The 20,812-nt window shown below is 48.8% G+C and overlaps 1 protein-coding gene and 1 long non-coding RNA gene across 3 annotated transcripts in view; both read left to right on the forward strand.

The window, feature by feature from the left end:
• Positions 1 to 9,674: 9,674 nt before the first annotated feature.
• Positions 9,675 to 13,255, forward strand: LOC142859859 (uncharacterized). Its single transcript, XR_012912265.1, has 3 exons — positions 9,675 to 9,896; positions 12,227 to 12,308; positions 13,201 to 13,255. It is a non-coding gene; the product is annotated as an uncharacterized LOC142859859 (long non-coding RNA).
• Positions 13,256 to 13,982: 727 nt separating this feature from the next.
• Anxa6 (annexin A6) overlaps positions 13,983 to 20,812 on the forward strand; it is a 53,115-nt gene continuing 46,285 nt past the window's right edge. For both annotated transcript variants that reach the window (XM_075992564.1, XM_075992565.1), the window contains exon 1: positions 13,983 to 14,096. The gene's annotated coding sequence lies outside the window, so the exon portion shown is untranslated. The remainder of the gene's footprint in view (positions 14,097 to 20,812) is intronic.

A 20,812-nucleotide genomic window follows, 5' to 3' on the forward strand; every position in this document is an offset into this window, starting at 1 on the left:
GTAGAAAAGGCCAACCAATATCTCCAGTCCTGACTTCTCCAGGACAGCAAGTCAAGTCCCTTTCCAGAGCCCCCTGCCAAGGAGAATGGAGCCATTCAGAGCCCTGCTCAGAAAAGAAACAGGGATGTAGGTCCAAAAGGAGGAACTGGGAGGGAGCATTGGGGTTACAGAAAGGTCATGGGGAGGGGTTAGGACAAAAATAAGTGAATGTGGCTGTGGGAGGAGGTGAGACTTATGCTGACCATTACTGCCTCTGCATAAATTTGGGGGGGGGGGAGCTCTGGTACCCTTGATGGTTGAGAGCCAACATGTGGATGTTGGGAATCAAACTTGGGTCCTATGGAAGAGCCCCTAGTGTGCACTTAACTGCTGAGCCATCTCTCCAGCCCCTCTGCATATTTTTTTGAGGGAAGAAAGACTTTAACTTTGTTGTTTGTTTTGTTGAGACAGGATCTCATTCAGTCCTAGCTGGCCTCAAGCTCAACTGTGTAGCCCAGAGCAGCCTTCCACCTCTGATGCTCCTGCCTTAGTCTCCCAAGGGCAGGCATGACAGGTGTGTGTTACTACACCTGACTAACTTTAAAATGTGTGCATGCGCCTGAGTGCGCACATGTTCATGCTCTTGAACAGGTGTACTTGCAGGTGCCCCTAGAGGTCAGAAGAGGGCACTGGATCTCCTGAAGTCTCCTGAGTCTGTCAACATGGCTGCTGGGAGAAAATTTCAGTCCTTAGGATACAGCTGGAAGTGCTGTGAACGGCAGAGCCATCTCTTCAATCCTCCTGACTTTTCCTTCCTTCCTTCTTTCTTTTTTCTTCTTTCTTTCTTTCTTCCTTCCTTCCTTCCTTCCTTCTTTCTTTCTTTCTTTCTTTCTTTCTCTCCTTTTCTCTTTCTTTTCTTTTTTTTTTTTGGTTTTTCGAGACAGGGTTTCTCTGCGGCTTTGGAGCCTGTCCTGGAACTAGCTCTGTAGACCAGGCTGGTCTCGAACTCACAGAGATCCGCCTGCCTCTGCCTCCCAAGTGCTGGGATTAAAGGCGTGCGCCACCATCGCCCGGCTCTCTTTCTTTTTTTGAAACAAAGTTTCACTATGTAGCCTTGGCTAGTCTAGTAACTCATTCTGTAGACCAGGCTGGCCTCAAACTCCCAGAGATCCACCTGCCTCTGCCTCCCGAGTGCTGGGATTAAAGGCATGCGCCACCACCTCTGGGCCCTCTTTCTTTTTTTGAAACAGAGTTTCACTATGTAGCCTTGGCTAGTCTAGAAACTCATTCTGTAGACCAGGCTGGCCTCAGACATAATTAAAGTCATGACCACCCCAAAGTAATGTTTTTAAATGAAGGAAAAACAGTGTTTGAAGACAAGTGATCTGAAACAGGTGATGGGGTGTCCATAAACGACGTCTTGGAACATGGCCACATGTGCTGTCTGTGGTTGCATTTGCACTGCAGCAGAAGCTTGGCTCATCCAACCTAAGACAGTGGCTGTCTTCCTCATACAGAAAGAGCATGTTGACACTGACCTTTGCTCTCAAAGTTGATGTCCCTCAAAGCTTTTTTCTTAAATGACATAGAAAGAACCTTCTCAAAGAGCAAGCCACACAGAAAAAAAAAAGTGCAAAAATCTTTAAGCTGGGCATGGTGGCGCACTGGCGCACACCTTTAATCTCAGCACTCAGGAGGCAGACAGTCAAGTCTCTGTGAGTTCAAGGCCAGCCTGGTCTACAGAGTGAGTTCCAGGACAGCCAGAGCTACACAGAGAAACCCTGTCTTGAAAGACCACTGAAAAAAAATTAAAAGAAAAAAGAAAAACCTTAAGTACTAAGATCGGGATGTAGGACTTACCTGGCATACACAAATCCCCGGGTTTAATTCCAGCATCACATAAACCCAGTGAGATAGCACAAAACTATAATCTCAAGCATTTAGGAGGTGGAAGCAGGAGGATCAGAAGTTCAAGGTCATCCTAGATTACGTAAGGAGTTTAAAGCCAGCCTGGGCTACGTGAAGCTTCATCTCACACAAAAGGAAGGACATATGACATAGTTCAAAGAGTTCGTTTTTCTTCAGCTTTTACACTTTGCATATTTTGATGGGTTTGGTTTGGGCTCTTTGTTTTTAGATTTAGATTTTTGTTTCTCTGCACGTAAGGATGGCCTGTCCCTGGAGAATCCCTCTGGGGTTCTATCTGGGGAGACAGAGTTCCTTCTGCAGAAACACGGCAACCAGCCTGGTAAAGAGCAGCCTTAGCAAACTGAGCTCACTGCTTGCTCTGCCCCCTGCTGGCTGACCTTGCCTAGGCCAGCCCCAGGTTCCCTGTTTAAGGAAGGTTTTAGCCTCCCCAGGTTCTTCAGTGGCTGATCCCACAGGGTTGAAAGGAGATGCTGATCCCACACCTCAAAGGAGGTCCTAAGATTTGTTCAGATCACACGCTCTAGCTGAGAGTTTCCAGGGGATGAGCCTCTCACAGATAGTGCCCACGTCTCCCAGATATCCAGCACGCAGGATCTGCTCAAGGCCCTGGGGAGTGGGCCCTTATGTGCTCAAGTGTGCCTGTGGAGCCTTGAAGGTTTTTAGGGCACTTGTTCCTCTCTATCTCACTGAACTCTTCACGGTGTACAACTGTAGAAGAACCTATGTGATTACTCCAGGACCATTTGCCTCTGGTCCTTCCGGGGTGAGCATGTGACCCTCCAGGCTGGGCCTGGCCTGGATTACCCATGCTTGATACCCAGAGCCTTAGAAAGGCAAGAAAGGCACCTGGCACTCTGCGACCTTAAATACATATTGGTGAATGGATGGATGGATACGTGGGTGGGTAGTTGGACAGGTAGATGAGTGAGTGGATGGATGGGTGGGTGGATGGATGGATGGATGGATGGATGGATGGATGGATGGATGGCGGGCGAATGGCTGGACTGGGTGTTAGATGGATGAGTGGATAGATGGTAAGTTGATCCATGGATGGATCAATGGATAGATAGGTGGATATGTAGATGAATTGATAGAATTAGAGAATGGCTAGATAGATTTATGGGGGGATGAGTGCAGGGATGGATGGATGGATGGATGGATGGATGGATGGATGGATGGATGAGGGACACAGCTTCACCTTCTTTTCTAATCCCAGGATCCCCAAAGGGACCAAGGGTAGATGAGGACAAAAGGACTGGACACAGTGGTCCAGGCTACATTATGAAACTGGAAAAGTCACTCCCTTCCTGGTCTCTGGGGTAAGTCAAGGGGTGGGGAATATGTGTCTGGAATAGAGAGCCTTGGAAATAAACCATCTTGGAAAGTCCAAGTTCTAGAAATTGATCATCAGTTATCTTTCATCTGTCATGTGTTTGCTGAGTGTGTGCCAAGAATGAAATCATGGTGGGTGTGGCAGCACACACCTTTATTCCCAGCATCAGGAAGAAAGGCAGGTAGATTTCCATACGTTAGAGGCCAGCCTGGTCTATGTAGATATTTACAGGCAAGCCAGGGCTACAGAGAGAAACTTTGTCCCTAAAGCAGATAAAACCAATAACAATGAACGGATCATGGTTGGGGGCTGCAGACCCCTGCCCCTTGACTTTCTTTGCTTGCCTCAGACCCTTTGCCTGCCGGAGTGAACTGAGCAAAACACCTGTTCTGTTAAAGCCTGCAGCTGAAAGATCCCGAGAGCTGGGGTGTGGCTATCAGTTAAGGATCCCTATATAAGCTTGAACTTGGCACTCTTGTATCAAGGATGACCCGTGTCCCCTTGTCTCTGTCTGTCTGTGTGCGTGTGTTTTTGAGTCTCCGGCTTAGTTCCCGGCTCACGTACCATCCCATCCCATAGTGCAGCCACTACAGATCATGAAGAAAGCAGACATTAATGATAGTAGCTAGTCAGGAATGCTGCACACAGGCTTAGGAGCACTTTTACTTTTTGTAATGTACTTTGTGTGCTCATGTATATTTGTGTGTGTGTGTGTGTGCGCTCGCGCGCGCGCACGGGCCAGAGAACAACCTTGAATGTCATCCTCAGGAATGGCATCCAGTGCCATTGAGACAGGGTCTCTTGTTGGTCTGAAGCTCACGGTTAGGCTAGCCTGGCTGGCCATCCAGTCCTAGGGATCCTCCCATCTCTGCCTCCTCCGCACTGGGATCACATCTGGATTTTATTGTGGGTTCTGAGGACTAAGCTGAAGTTCTCATGCTTGTAAGGCAGGCACGTTATCCACCAGGCTGTCTCCCAGCCTAGAAGAACTTTTACCCCATGCACAGGACATTTTAGGGAGATGTAATCCTTCACTAGACCTTCGAGGGTACTGTGGTATCTTGGAATCCCAAAGAGGGGATCTCAGAGTCATAGAATCTTAGGAGATTCTTAAAGGAGTAAACTGAAACCTTTATAATGTTTAAAACTCCAGCCTTAACACAGGAAAACAAGAGGAACCTAAGACAGAACTTATCCCATGCTCCCACTACGTAGACAAAGATGTAAAGTCAAAAAGCCCAGCCGAACTCTCACCCACCTCCCGTTATGAAGAAACCAGACTCTACTCATTCAGTGAACAAGAACAGCAACATGCAGCTGTGTGCTGGGGGCCGCCTGCAATCCCAGCACTGGGAGGGGGAGGATTAGGAGTTCAGTGCTTATGTTTAGTCTCGTTGCCAAGAGCTGGTTGGTGCTAGATGCTGGTGCTGCTGAATCCCTCAGAAAAGAGTCAACAAATGCCCTATGTGTGATTAGTTACTGTACTATGACTGTGACAAGACACCATGACCAAGGTAACTCTTATGAAAGAAAGCATTTAACTGGGAGCTTGTTTACAGTTCTAGAAAGTTAGCCCATGTTATCATGGTGGGCAGTAGCTAAGAGCTTTACATACTGATCCACATGCAACAGGAAGAGACAGAGAGAGAAAAAGACATACAGACAGACAGGCAGACGGACAGACAGACAGAGACTGGGACTGGCATGGGCTTTTGAAACCCCAAAGCCCATCCCTAGTGATATACCTCCTCCAATGAGGCCACAACTCTTAATCCTTTCTGAACAATTCCACTAACTGGGGAGCAAACATTTAAGCCTATGAGCCTATGGGAGAGGTCATTCCATTCAGAACACCACACTTGGCTAGACTATGGTAGAACCAGAAACCCAGAGTTTTTCTATTGATTTGCTTATTATTTCAAAGGCTACTACCCTGCCAACATCCCCTTACTTTTGACAGGGTCTCACATACACTATAATTCAAACTTACTGCATAGCTGAGGATGACCTCCTGCCTCCACCTCTCCAGTGATAGCAATAGGAGCCTGTGTCACCATGTCTGATTTATGCTGGGGATCAAACCCAGGACCTCTTGTATGTTAGCCAAGCATTAAACCAACAGAGCTACATCTCTGCTCTAGCAGAAGTCTTGGGAACAGTGCTGCAAACCACTGGTCCAAGTCTTTTGTGCTCTGGTGCAGGGAGAAGCCAGAGCCTTTACGGCTATCAGCCAACACAACACATCGCCAGCCTACTACAGGGGCAATAAGACTCTGGCTTCATCCAGCTCCTCTTCCAAGATACATTTCTGCATTTCTCTTTTTTCTTTTTTTTTTTTTTTTTTTTGTTTTTCGAGACAGGGTTTCCATTTCTGCATTTCTATAGCATTGAATGACATACAGATGTTTCCAGATGTCCTTTTTATTAACAACTCTCCAACACATCCTCCCTATATGGATGGTTTTGTGGTTTATATTTTGATGCAAAACTTCCTGCAGCCCAAGACTGGCCTTATCTTTTCATCTTTGCTAGAGATAGCCTTGAACTCTTGATCCTCCTGCCTCCACCTCCCAAGTGCTGGGATTAGAGGTGGGTAGAATCACACCCTGTTTATGGCAGTGCTGGGGATTGAGCCCAGGGTTTCATGCAAGATAGAGGAGCCCTCTACAAACTGAGCTGTATCCCTAGTCCCTGATCATCCTGGCATTTCTCTCTTTACTGCCACCATTTCGAGTCAACCCATGGATGGGGCATCGATTGCAGCTCTGAAGGCCACTCATTTTTAGAGGACCTCTGCTAGGCTGTTGCTGCAATCGAGGAGCAGGAACATTGCCACATCTCTGGAGAGGTTCCAAAACCAGCGATTGCATCCAGAGCCTTGCTTAGGCTCCAATCATGCCACCAAGCAGGGCATGCGTGGCATCTGGAAGAAGTGTCCTCAGAAGGCTTGCCAAGGGGAAAGAGACTGAAGAAATCAACTCCCTGTGGCTGAGCTGGCAAGTGACTTCACCCTGAGTGGGACTGGAGCTGCCACTGCCGAGCTCCTGAATGTGGCTCCTGATCGTGGTTCCTGGGGAACTAAGTGTAAGAACTGGATAACGCCAGAGCAAGAGCACAGGACTGAAGGCGATGCGAAGGGAAGGAAACTGTAGAACCAAAAAGAAAATCGCCAGCCCAGACATGGTGGCCCCGTGCTTGCAATCTCACCATTTCGGGAGGCTGAAGCAAGAAAATCATGTTGAGTACCAGGCTAGCCTGAGCTATGTGGCAAGAATAAGATTCTGTCTCAAGAAAAATAACAGAGAAAGAAATTCACAAGGAAGGGTGCAGCCGACCTGCAGACCTCAGCCGGATTTCAAGAGTGCGGGAACCTGACGGCACTCAGACGACATGGTGATGTGTTACTGATGTCTCAGCGCCGGGGTTCGCGGAAGGAGATGGAGAGTTAAGATCGGCCTAGGCAGCATAGATGACACCCTGCCTAGAAAACAAACAAACCCAACCCTTTCCAGGGCTGGAGAGATGACTCGGTAATTAAGAGCACTGGCTGGTCGACCGGAGGACCCAGATAAATAGTCCCAGAACTCATAGGGCAGCTGGTAAGTAGTTCCAGTTCCGGACTATCCAATGCCCTCTTCTGGCCTCCATGAACACTGCACGCGAATAGTAAACAGAAACTCTTTCAGGCAAAGCATAGATACACATAAAATAAGAATAAACCTGGGAGCCAGGAGTGGTGGCGCACGCCTTTAATTCCAGCACTCAGAAGGCAGAGACAGGTGGAGCTCCATGAGTTCAAGACCAGCCTGGTCTACAAAGAAAGCCCTTTCCAGGATAGCCAGCAACCAGGTCTGCTACAGAGAGGACCCCTGTTTGGGAGGGGAGGGTGGGGGTGGAATTCAGAGAGCTGGACCCCGAAATCCCATCAACTCCCTTTAAGAGAGAGATGTTCACAAAGCGGTAGCTGCTTACCGTAAATCTAGTATGCATTTATTATTATTTGGGGGCATTTCACACATCAGTTTAAACCATGAAACCCAATATGGACAATTCAACAGATCCGCCATATACAGGCTACCCATGCATGCTTGCTTCAGCACTGCCAGGGCATAAACTTTAATTTCATTTCACACATACCACAGCAAGTATGTGAAGGATGGAGAACAACTTAGGGAGTCCATTCTCTCATTCCACTATGGAATTCCAGGATGGAGGCTCAGGTAATCAAATCTGCACAAAAAGAGCCATCTCCACAGCTCACCAGGTACAAATGTCAGCAATGGCTCTTCCTTAGGAGAACCCTCAAGTTGTTCAGGATTGTTCCAGAAGATATTGTCATAGGAGGTGACAGCCCCCGACTGTCCTGAAGAACCTCCAGTTGAAATGGTGGCTTTCCAGGCTGGTCTTAAACTTCTGCCCCTTCTGCCTCCACCCCTGGAGTACTGGTATCACAGTGTGTGTCATCGCACCTAGAAAAATGTATTTTAACAGTGTAGCCCAGGAAGGTTTACAAAGTCCATAGCGCTGCTATACTCTGGGCCCGCACACTCACATCTGCTTCCTGACACCCGAGCAGAGCAGTTTTAGAACAGGCCTCTTTCTTTTTTTTTTAAATATTTATTTATTATGTATACAATATTCTATATGTGTGTATGCCCGTACACCAGAAGAGGGCACCAGATCTCATTATAGGTGGTTGTGAGCCACCATGTGGTTGCCGGGAATTGAACTCAGGACCTTTGGAAGAGCAGGCAATGCTCTTAACCACTGAGCCATCTCTCCAGCCCCTCTACAGGCCTCTTTCATAGGAGGCCCAAGTCCTGAGATTGCAGCATGAGTCGTCATGCCCAGCTCAGTTCCTTCAGTGCTGAGAACAGAACCCAGGGCTGCATGTGTGCTAGGCGAGCCCTCTATCAACTGAGCCACATCCCAGCCCTAGAGTGACCTCCTGTCCCAAAGTGGGTGTCTTCATATTGTGGAATTCCATAGCAGGAAATAATCTTCATGCCAAAAGGTCAGGAACTATAAAGAGAATCAATCATCATTATTATATTTTATTAATTCTTTGAGAATTTCATATAATGCATGTTAATCATATTGACCCCCACTGCTCCAGATCCACCCCCATCTCCCCACCTTCCCACCTCCAGTTTCATGCCCCCCCTTTTTTAAATTAGTTATTTATTTATTAAAGATTTCTGTCTCTTCCCCGCCACTGCCTCCCATTTCCCTCCCCCTCCCCCAATCAAGGCCCCATCCCTCGTCAGCCCAAAGAGCAATCAGGGTTCCCTGCCCTATGGGAAGTCCAAGGACCACCCACCTCCATCCAGGTCTAGTAAGGTGAGCATCCAAACTGCCTAGGCTCCCACAAAGCCAGTACGTGCAGTAGGATCAAAAACCCATTGCCATTGTTCTTGAGTTCTCAGTAGTCCTCATTGTCCGCTATGTTCAGAGAGTCCGGTTTTATCCCAGGCTTTTCCAGACCCAGGCTAGCTGGCCTTGGTGAGTTCCCAGTAGAACATCCCCATTGTCTCAGTGTGTGGGTGCACCCCTTGCGGTCCTGAGTTCCTTGCTCGTGCTCTCTCTCCTTCTGCTCCTGATTTGGACCTTGAGATTTCTGTCCGGTGCTCCAATCTCTGTCTCCTTTCATCGCCTGATGAAGGTTAATATTCAGGAGGATGCCTATATGTTTTTCTTTGGGTTCTCCTTATTTAGCTTCTCTAGGATCACTAATTATAGGCTCAATGTCCTTTGTTTATGGCTAGAAACCAAATATGAGTGAGTACATCCCATGTTCCTCTTTTTGGGTCTGGCTTACCTCACTCAGGATAGTGTTTTCTATTTCCATCCATTTGCATGCAAAATTCAAGCAATCCTTGTTTTTTATTGCTGAGTCGTACTCTAATATGTATATATTCCATACTTTCTTCATCCATTCTTCCATTGAAGGGCATCTAGGCTTTCATGCCCCTTTTTTTGTTTTTTAAAGTTCTTAACTCTTATGCAGCCTCTGAGAGAGGTCTTGAGGAGAGAGCATTTCAGACAGGATTCCTGGGAGCCTGCAAGAAGGCACCACATTGCCTGGCCATCATCCAGCAGCTAGCCAGCAGGTGGCAGTATCTATCCACTTTCAGCTTCTCCAGACCGTGCCCAAAGATACTCCTATAAACAGTAAACTAAAGCCCAGAGAAGAGAGTTAAAGAAAATCCCCAGTCCTGGTGCATTGTTCTGGTCTGAGTCATGGCATCTCACCCTCTCCCATACAGACCCCTTTGGACGGGCCAGACCGTGGAGAAAGGGGCCTTGGAGCATTCCAAAAGCGTGATGTCATCTGGATGCTTGCTTCCTTCCAGGGTTTGTTTCCATCAGGCTGCGAGGAGGCCGGGACACCTGCTTACTTACAGTCCCATGGCTGAGGGGGTTTCCTCTTCACACTTAAAAAAGCACAGTGTTGCACTCAAAGCTTTCCTCATATCTCAGATTGTTTTCTCCGGACTGACTCCAAGAAGCAAAGACAATGACCTCCGCCAAGGAATGGTAACCGTTAATTAGCCATCAGTCTTGCTGTTTGCTTCCGCCTCTGAATTAAAGCCCCAGCTGTGCAGCCAAAGGAACCGGCTCTTAATCCTGCCTCAGCCTCTTCAGCTGACTTCAGGTAAAAGTGATTATTTTGATTACATGTACAGCAAGTTAGGAAAAGTAAATGAAGCCGACGGCCTGCAAGTGCTATAATCCAGCACTGGGGAGGTGGGGGCAGGAGCATCAGGCATTTAGGGTTATTCTTAGCTACAGAGAGTTTGAAGCCATCCTCAGATACGGGAAACTTTGTCTCAAAAGACAAAATCAAATCTGTCAGTTATAATAGAATATAATCAGTACTGCCGGGGTGTGGCGACGCACACCTATAATCCCAGAGTCTGGGAGGCCAATACAGTGGCAGCCCAGGCTGAGCAGGGAGACCTTGTAAACATGCACACTCTATACCATTCTCTACAAAATCTCTTGGGTCATTACCCCTCCCTGCCTCTTCTAGTCTTCTAGTGGTCATCAATTGACCACTCCCTCTAAGGTTTCCGTACCCCTGGTGGGCCTCGAACTCACTACATAGCTGAGGATGACCTTGAACTCCTGACTATCCTACTTCTACTTCCTGAATGCTGGAACTACAGGTGTAGATTGTGTTGCCTTGCCCCACCGTGAAGACCTAAGAGCCTGTATATATACTGATGGTGATGATCAGAGACGGGAAAATCTGGACTGGGCTGGTAGAGTGCTTGCCTAGTATGTGCAAAGACCTGGGGTAGATCCCTGGTCCACACAAAGGAAGTTTGACGGTGCAGATGAGGACCAGTAATCCCAACACCCAGGAGTGGAGGCAGATCTGGGGTTCTAGTCATCCTCAACTACATTGCCAACCGAAGGCCAGCCTGGGCTACAGGAGACCCTGTCAAACAACAAAAAACACCTAGATAAATCAAATCTTGGGCTGGAGTTGTAACTACAGTAATTGGCTAGCATACCAGGCCCATGGTTCTATCCCTAGCAAAGAGTGTGTGTGTGCGCACACACACACGTTGGCAAAGATCTGGAGAAATCTGAACACTGTGTGTTGCTATGGTAAAGATGGTGCAGTCACTGTGAAAATCAGACCTGTGGTTCCTCAGCAAGCTCGACATGGACGAATGAAGTTCAGTGGGAGAGAGAGAGTTGCCTGGCACACATAAGGTCCTGCCTTTATTGCCCAGTGCCGCAAGGAGAGGAGAGCCATATTATCACACAGCCATCCTGGTTTCACTTCCAGGTAAACACATGAGGGAATCCGCACACTGGCATTCAAGTAAGTGTCCCCAGTTGTAATAGTGGCTCAATCACAATAGCCAGAGAGTTGAGATGAGTTAACTCCCACCAGCCAGTGAACCGAATGCAAAATTCAGCAGACTTCCACACAGAATATGATCAGCCATTAAAAGGAACTACTGACACGTGCTACAAGGGAGATGAAGTAAGACATGCCAAATGAGATTGGACCCCAAAGGGTAAAAGTGGATAAAAGAATCCATAGAGACAGGAATCCAATCCGTGAGGGTGGGAGTTCACAACTGTAAATAGGAGTACTTGGGAGGGAGAAGTTGGGGGTGACAAGTTCAAGGTCATTCTCAACTACACCAGCCTCAAACACATAAGACCTTGTCTCAAAAGACCAAAAATGGGAGAGGAGAGAGGAAGTGAAGGGAGAGGGGGAGGAAAAAAAAGACAAGGTAGGACTGAGGAGGAAAAGCAAATTGATCCCGTCTCATCCTCGGACGGGTTCAGGAGAGGTGGGGACTGACTGCTGAGAAGGTACTGGCTTTTCGAAGTCAAGAAATGGTGGCGTGGAGTTAGACGCAGCATTTACACAGCTGTGCACTCAACCCTTGCCCCTCCCTTACCCAACATCCTGCAGCAGCCTCCTAAGGACTCCAGGCCCTGCAGGAGTTGATCCCTCCTCCGTCTCTGCCTCTTGCTGCCTCCACACCCTGGACCCCTTCTGGTCTCCAGGCACTATAGCCCCATTCCCACCACTGTTTCCTACATGTGTCCGCTCAGTCCTATACTGACTTTACCTCCTCTGCGTCCTCCTCAAATCTCTCAGATTTAGCCTTTGATAAACACCCTACTAAGTGCTCACATCTGTCACCTAGCACATGTCCCCTGTCCACAGTTTTTGTCCCCGCTCACATGTTGTCATTACTATGCTGTATCCATCTCCCCTGGGCTGGGATGCAGGATGCAGACTATGAGAACAGAGATCTTATTTTTGCGATAAAGCTTCTGAAATTAGGGCTCGGCACATAGTAGGTGCTGAAAAAATAAATACAAATATCCAATCAATGGATTTTAGGACTAGATATGACATTATAATTAAAAGGTGTATAGGGATGGCAAGATGATTTGGCAGGTAAAGAAACTTGTCCCCAAACTTGACAACCTGAGTTCTCTTCTTAGGACCTGCATGAACCCGAGAGAACCAAGTCCTGCAAGTTGTCCTCTGACCGCTACATAGATGCTGCGGCACTTGTGCTCCAAGGTGAGTGCATGTACACACCTGTACACACAAATTCATAACCGTGTGACTCAAGGAAAATGCTCAGTAAAAGTCAGCAGCTCTGACTGTGTGCAAGGAGACCACTGACCTCCATCTTGGCAGGGCCAGCCCTCTTCTATCTTCTTCCCCCACCACTTCTCCCATTTTCTTCTTTACATTTAATTTATTTAGTTGTCTGAGAGTCTCAAATAGTCCAGGCTGTTCTTTACCTGCTAAGTGGTTGAGGATAGCCTTGAACTTCTAATCTTTTGAGCACTGGGATCACAAGTGTGCATCACTAAATCCAGTCTTATGTGGTGCCGGCCATCCGATCAGGAATCCATGCCTGTCAAACACTCTGCAGACTGAGTCACAACCCCCAGCCCAGTTTTGCATATTTTTGAGACAGAGTCTCAGGTAGCCAAGGCTGGCCTTGAAATTGATGTGAAGCCAACAATAACCTTGAACCCCTGATCCTCTCTGGCTTCTCCTGCTTCAGCCTCACAGTGGGGACACAGGCTCCGCTGGTTTCTCACTTGAGCTTGCTCTTATCCAAAGTTCTGTCATTCCCATTCCGAAGGTTAGACTGCCCAACCTGCTTCACCTCTTGTGTTTCCTCTACCTTAGGCCCCAGGCTTCCTGGAAAACCCATCAAAACCTCCTGTCTACTGGAAGGTCCCCAAGGGTGGGGCAGGGCTGCGGCACCCACCTGTTCTATTGGTTCTAGCTGCAGCAAGCACCCAACCAATGCTCACTGGGTGAAATAGAAAGCCAGAGGACACGGTTTCCAGTCAGACCTTTCAAGAAGAGGCTTGTAAGTCTCTGAACTAGTGACAGATTCCGAGGGTTTTTTTAAAAAAGAACTTTAAAAATTACATTTTATCCTTTTAATCAGAGCCGTGAAGCATGTGCCTCACGTGGGTCTCAGGGATCAAACTCAAGTTTGGCAGCAAGCACCTTTGTCTGTTGAGCCAGCTCACTGGCCCCTGAGGATGAGCAGTAAAGAAGCTCAGAGAAGAACCCATGGACAGTTTGCTGTCTGCTCTGTGGCCACCAAGCAGGGAGCCATCTCTTGTTAAAGCCGGGCCACCTGTTTCCTAGGGACTCCAGAGATGGCCGCTTTTCCACACAGACCTGGGTGGCAACGTGGTCTCCTTGGCTGACCCTCTTTGACCAGAGCGCACTCCCCAAGACCAAGGGAGCCACCTGCCCAGGGTTGGATTCCCAGCTCCACAATCTGCAAACTGTATGACCCTGGGCGAAGCACTGTCTCCTCCTGGCTTTTCTGCCCTGCAAAGTAAGTGACTATGCCTGTGACCCGATAGAGCAGAAAGGCATGAAATCTGATCAGTCCGGGAAGGTCTCATCTTGGTTGCTGACAAACCTCAATTTTCAGTTTCTCAACAAACCTTCAGTAAGTAGCAAGAATGTGGAGCAAAGTGTATGGAACAGGACTTTAGCTTGACTTTAATTCTGATTTTCCGAGTCTCCTTCCGTCTGGAGGCATCAGGTCTGAGACTGAACCGACCCAGGTAGGAGGTGGCAGGTACCCCGGGAGAGCACCCTCCCCCGCACGCCCTTTCCCTGCAGCTGGTGACACCCAGACTCCAAAAGTGAAGCACCCGGGGTGGGGCGGGGCAGGGCGGGGCGAACAGCGAGCGAACCCGATTGGTCCCTACATGCCACGTGTCCCCTGCCACGGTGAGCCCAGTCTGCGCTGCGGCTGCTGCTAGGCTAACGGGCTTCGAGCTGCGTCGTCTGTCCGCCCTGACCTAAGGCCTCCCCCGCACGGTGAGTGTGCAGAGTCGCTGCAGGGCACAGAGTCCATGGCTGCAGGGACCGGGGACTGGCATCTTGCTTGCTGGGTCCCTGCTGGGGTACGGCCACCCCGGAGTGTCGCGGTTGGGTGTGTCCCTGGAGGGAACCTGAGATGCAGGCGTGGGGTGACAGCGCCCCTGCCCCTGCGGGGGAGGGGAGATGGTGAAACCCCGGCCCCGCCGAGGGTGTGGTCCAAGGCTGGGGACGCCTGATCGTTTTAATTTCACGGGTGGAAAAACTTGGGAAGACTGGAGACGCAGATCTAGGGACCCTCTGGGAAGACTGTGAGTTGCCCAACTTTGAGAGTTTGAGGAATCCTCTCCTGCGCGCCATCCCAGAGACTCCATGATGCCCACCTAGGAAGGACCAGCTGTCCATCCCGAGGGTTCTGATGGTCTGGCCCACATTGCGCAGCTGCTCACCTGTCGGGGAGCCACAGAGGCGCTTAGCCGGATGCAGAGGCCCCACTCTTTCTTCTGCTTCTCCTAAGCCAACCCCGCACCTTCCCAAAGCTCCAGGGCCTTAGATGCGTTCTAATGACCTCGAATCCTGACCCCGCCACCAATTTATAGTGTGACCTTGAGCCGGGCTCTTTCCCTCTCTGAGCCTCCCTCTCCCCTTTCTGGGTAAACAGTCACTGTGAAAGTGGGTTGCTCTGGCTGCCAGTACAGGTGTGGGCGGTGAAAAGCTCCTTTAGGAGAGTGAATCTGGCCTCTGCTTCCTCCTTCCCTCCCTGTCCTTTTATCTAAACTCTGGTGGGTCTTCCCAGACACTTCCAAATTTGGGCATATGGTTCCTGGGTTTATTAGAGCTCCGGGTGTCCCCCGAGAATCTGCTCTCCTTTCCTCCCCCTCTCCTGCCCAGATCACATCTTGAGCTGCTGTCCCCACCCCCAGACAAGAGAGCTTGACTTGGAAGCCTTTCTTGCCCCATCTGCAACCATTTCGGCCCGGAGCTTTGCGGAAGACCCTGGGCAACTCTCCCTCATGTCCATGGGCTGCAGCTTGCCTGGGGCCCTTGGATGGGTCTCTTTTCTCTCTGGACCCTTGTGGCCCATAGCAGTCTGCTGAGGTGGCTGCTACTTCCGGTGCTTCCCCACCACCACCGCCCAATTCAACTGCTCTCAGATTTGGGAGTTGGGTGTGGCTGGGCATGGAGGGAAGGTCTTCATCCCCTTGCAGCTGTGACTGTCGCTCACCATGTCCCTTTACTTCCTGTCCTTTTGTTCATGAGCCTCCCTCTGCTGGGATACTGAACCAGTTTGCTGTGTCTGGGCAGGGGAATGCAGCTGTTGATGGACAGAACATGGACTTGCCCTGAGAATGGAGATGCTGGGGTTGGGGGTTGGGCTGGGAGTGGGGGACTGCAGCACTGGAGAGCTGCCAGAGACCATACAGACATCTGCACTGCAGCTCCCAGAGGAGTCCTGGACACCAGCCCCAGCCCCGCCCCATCTCTGCCCCTCCACACACCAGCTGGGCACCTCCCCACCTTGATTCCTTCCTCCCTGGAGGAGGAGACCTGTACCCAAGTCCCCAGCTGGTAAGATGTGTTGGCTCTTTAAAGTACCATTCAGGCTCAGTGGTGGCCCCAGGGCATCCCTAGTCAACTTCTTCAAGAGACTTCCTGGGTGGGGTCAGAGCTGAGGATGTGGTCTCCACAGATTCCTGGGTGGGGGGGAGGTGAGGGTTGTATCCTGGTTTGCTGCTTCTTGGCTTGGAATCAAGCCTCTTCTGTTTACATTCTGCATCCATTTGCATTCGGAATGCCCTCTGCTGGCGGACTGAGAAGCCCCCACTGAGGCTGGCCCTGCAGAGAGCTGTGTCAGCTTCTGGGTTCCACCAACAGTAAAAGGAGGACCTGAAGGTGGTATTGAGCCTGCAGATATGCAAGTGCCTCGCAAACTGTAGGGTGTTCTGTGTAGAGAAGCCAGTGCTGCCATGGTAACCTCAGCCGGTTGTGGTACTCAGGAGGCTACCTGAGCCTCAGGTTCCTCTTTCTGTTGTCCACATGCTCCTTAAAGTCATTGTCACTGATGGAACCCTTCCAGCTGAGCAGACTCAGGGAACCCTGGCTTTGTTGGATGCTGGTATCAGACCATTACAGAGATAGAGATACACTAGTCCTCAAATGTAAAGAAGTGGCTAGAAATGTGGTCCCCTACCTAGGGGATGCCTTGGTTCCTTCCCCCAGGGTGGCATAAACTGTGTGTATCTGCAATCCCAACACTTGGAAGGTGAAAGATGCAGGATCTGGAAGGTCAAAGTTCAAGATCACTCTGAGCTACCTAGTAAGTTGGGTACAGGAGGCCCCATCTCAAAAAAAAAAAAAAAAAGGTGAAGCATAGTTGTAAGCCCTTACACAACACTTTCTGTGCATGAACTTTCTGTGCAAGGTCCTTGTGTGCACACTCATCTTGTCTTCATTCTTGCCAGGTGTGGTAGCCAATGGCTTTGTTTTAATTCCAGCAGAGGCAGTTGGATTTCTGAGTTTAAGGCCAGCCTAGTCTGCTACAGAGAGAGAGAGAGAGAGAGAGAGAGAGAGAGAGAGAGAGAGAGAGAGACCTGTCTTGAAACAAACAAACAAACAAAAAGTCTCAAATGTCTTTATTCTTTACACCTTACCCATAATCTTTATGAGAGTTAGGTTTTAAATATTTTATTTACATGCATTTATTTGAATATGTACATATGTGCCAGGGTATGCATGTGGAAGTCAGGCCATCTTTCCGGAAGTTGATTATCTCCTCCCATGTTGTGGGTCATGGATGGAACTCAGGTCAAAAGGCTTCTCACATTCTGAGTCATCTGGCTTCTGTTTTTACCCCCATTTTCCATATGCGACAAGGTCTCTCTTTTTGTTTGCCACTAGCCAAACAGAACTATCGAGGGTTCTCTTCTCTCTGCCTCCTATCCTGCAGTAGGATGGTAGACTTGGGTTCTGGGGATTTGAACTCGGGTCCTTCCCGCCACACAGCTTCTAAACAGCACCTTGGAGCTTTGACTTCAGGATTCCTGACATCTGTGAGACTTTATCATTCACGGAGTGACCTTACCCAGGATTCAAACCCACATCAGGCAGTTTCTGATCCTGGGGCAGTCAGACAACGACGAATGCCTGGGGCCCTGCCCAACTGGGGATCAATGACTGTTGGTCAGGAGTTGGAAGACACTGCTCTCGAAGAAACCTGAGTGTCTGGATTGGGGGGAAGGGCAAGAGAGGGATGCTCTATCCTACTGTGTCAGCTGGGATTGGAAGCTGCTCTTTCTGGCTGGGGGAAGCCCATAAGAAAAAGAGAAATCATTTTCTAGATTTACCTTTTCTTGGAGGGTAGGAATAGAACCCAAGGACTTACACAGGCTGGTTGAATAATCTACACCAAACTGCATACCCAGCCTGAGAGGAGTTTTAAAAACCAAAGCCTTCAAAGTACAATAGACTTACCCCAGGAGGCACCAAACCTTTCTGGCACACAGAAAGTTCTCAGACTCTGTTATTAAAATAAATGGTTGTTTTTGAGACAGGGTCTTATGAAGCTAATAGGTTTTCTGTACCCCGATAATAGGTTTCTCCGCCGGCACAGTAAGCCAGATCAAGCCGAATTAAAAAGTCAAAGACTAGGTTTATTCTGAGCAAAGTAACTCCTGGATGATTCCTCCAGCCCCCAGAGATGGAGGCGGGAGAAGGGGCAGGAAAAATCACATGGCCAATCTAAGGGAGGGAGCTTAAATACCCTGTGGGGAGGATGAGGGGATGGGTGTGGGTGGTGATGCCCACAAGCTGGGTTTGCACCCAATTATAACACCTTAGGCAGGGATTGGCCCGACACCCCTGCCTCCAAGAATGCAGAACTGGGCTTTTGGCGGTCTTGGAGATTCACCAAGAGAGCGGGGTTTGGAGAGAGAGAAATGGAGGCTTTCAAAGGAGCGAGCTGGAAGTCCCAGCAGAACAGTAGCCCAGGCTGGCCTTGAACATGCTTTATAACTGAGGGTGAATTTCTAATCCTCCAGCCTCCACCTCCCACGTGCTAGGGTTGCTTGTGTGTGCTATCATGTCTGATTTATTCAGTGCTAGGGATCAAACCCAGGGCCTTCTGCATGCTGGACAGGTACTCTGCCAGCTGAGCTACAGCCCAACCTACAACATGGGCTTTTTCTGTGTTATTTTAAGAGTGGACTGAAGGGTAAGGACGTGAACAGTGAAATGGCTTAGTAGGTAAAGGCTCTTGCCACTAAGCCTGATGACCTGAGCTCAAACCCCAGGACCCACATGGTAGAAGAAAGGAAACCAACTCTCACAAGCTGTTCCATCGCACATATGTGCCCCTCAAAAAAAGTCTATCTAACCAGTGCTTGTTTCTTTTTGTTGTTGTTGTTTGTTTGTTTGTTTGTTTGTTTCTCGAGACAGGGTTTCTCTCTGGCTTTGGAGCCTGTCCTGGAACTAGCTCTTATAGACCAGGCTGATCTCAAACCCACAGAGATCTACCTGCCTCTGCCTCCCGCGTGCTGGGATTAAAAGTGTGCGCCACCACCGCCCGGCCAGTGTTCATTTCTTTTCCTCTGTAGTTATTGATGAGGAGACTTCATAGGCAGCCAGTGCGTGGGCACAGGAGCCTTGGCTGTCCCAGTTTCTGTCCTAGCCCCAGCTCCCACCAGTGACCCTAAGTTGCTAGTAGGTTTGTTGCTTTGTTTTGTTTTCTCATGAGTCCCCAGTTAATCAGTAATTTTCTCTATGGACTTGGACAAGTTACTCAACTTCTCAGGTCATTTCCCCTCTGGTCACAGCATGGGGAGCAAAGCAATTTGGTTCAATGGTTTCATTTTTTTTCTTCCCCTGTGACTTCTCAATGGTGTCCCTAAAGAAACCTCTCGTGGCTATAACTGGAGTTTTTATCATGTAAACCTGGACTTCTGTAGCCCTAGCTGGCAAGGCTCAGCCACCTGGTCCCAATAAACCAGTTAGAGACCAGTCATAGTAAATATATATGAATAAAGGAAGTTTATTCAATGTGACCAAGTTGGAAGGAAGAACAAGCTGAGGGAGGCTGCAACACAAGCCCATTTTTAGGATGCTGACATGAGTCTTAGGTCTGAAGAGAGGAAGAATTGGGGCAGGAGCTGTGCACAGTCAAGTAGTCCTGGTTTAGAGTTCAGTGTCTCCATTCTGGTTCTTCTAGATGGTTCATAGACGCCATTATCTCTGTCCTTATCAATACCATTGCTTTAGGAGCTCATCCTGGTTCCTACTGACCAAACACTTCTGCCCCAGGGTAGAGTTTGCCCTCACGGAATGACTGTCCTCTTTTACAGAGTGATCTGTTCGGTACAGTGTTATTCTTTGGGAATCTAAGGTGACTCCAGAGGAGAGGTTCAGGATGGTACTTAGTTCTGTACCTCCAGCCAAAGTAAAGGAGAGAGACAGACAGACAGACTCCAGATGAAGAGATGCCAGAAGATACCTTGGATTTTGGTTTCCTTGTGAGCGGAATGAGGGGTCAGTGCTTTTGAGGAAAAGCATCCTGGAAAGATTGGTTTCTTAGCCTCTCAGTGCAAGAACCTTTAGGAACCACCCTCCCTGACCAGAGGCTCACAGCAGGCACAATAGCTGTGCTGTCGTGTCCCCCAGAAAGGGCCAAACCGTGAGTCACATGCAATAAAATAAAAATGATCTTTCGCTCGAGGTTTTATTCTACCTACAATCAATGGACTAGTCCAAGCAGTTATTAGTAACCAGCTCAAAACGGAACCGACAGCCACCGTCATATTGAAAAGACTATCCACTTAGAGGCAAAACTGGTTTTTCCACCCAAGGGGGAAGGGAGAGACAGTGGTATGTGCAAGTTATTAGAATGCTGTGTATGAATATTAGTCACCTACAACTCGCTGAGCTGTAAAGAGCCTGAAGACAAAAAAACTGGAATCAGATAACCCAGAAAAGTTTTCTTTGAAGAGAATTTTTTTTCTTCCCCATGGTGCATTCAGGGTCAGTGACCTCCAGCTACACAGGAATGGCAAATCCTCAATGGTTGACCACAAGCCAGTCAAGGGAGGGTGGTGTGGAGCCCGTGGGGATTCCAAGGAGAGGAAATCTCCCTGGCTCCCCAGTTAAGATAACAGCTGAGACCAGTCAGTTGGTTCTCAACTTTTGGTGGCTGCTATGGCCCTGAAACGTTAAGTTAATCTCTAAGGTTGGCCTTTGGTCATTTGGGGAAAAATCTTTAGGTTGTATTAATAAAGCTAGAACACTGGTTTAGGTACTAGAAGATTGGATAGAAAAATGATAGTGGTGGCCATTCCTGGCGTAAGGAGAGGAGGGAACAGAAGCCATGAAGGATAGCCAAGACCTTTGAATGCTGGGCCTAAAGACCTGGCTTTGGAAGGCGCTGTAGGAGGGAGACTGCTTACAACCCTTCAAGCCCTCCTCTTCACACATACAGTTTGAAGTAGGGCTGATCCAAAGTTTTGATCATTTAAAAAGATAATTTATTATTGGTGCCCTGTGATGTGCGTGGAGAGAGAGAGAGAGAGAGAGAGAGAGAGAGAGAGAGAGAGAGAGAGAGAGAGAGAGGCGTGTGGAGGCCAGAGGACAGCCTTGTGGAGTCTGTTTTTACCTGTGAAACTATCTTACTGACCAAGTTTTGTTTTGAGGCAGAATCGCACTCTGAAACCCTGGCTACTTTGGAACTAACT

The sequence above is a fragment of the Microtus pennsylvanicus genome, chromosome 11 (assembly GCF_037038515.1).
Source record: "Microtus pennsylvanicus isolate mMicPen1 chromosome 11, mMicPen1.hap1, whole genome shotgun sequence".
NCBI lineage: Eukaryota > Metazoa > Chordata > Mammalia > Rodentia > Cricetidae > Microtus > Microtus pennsylvanicus.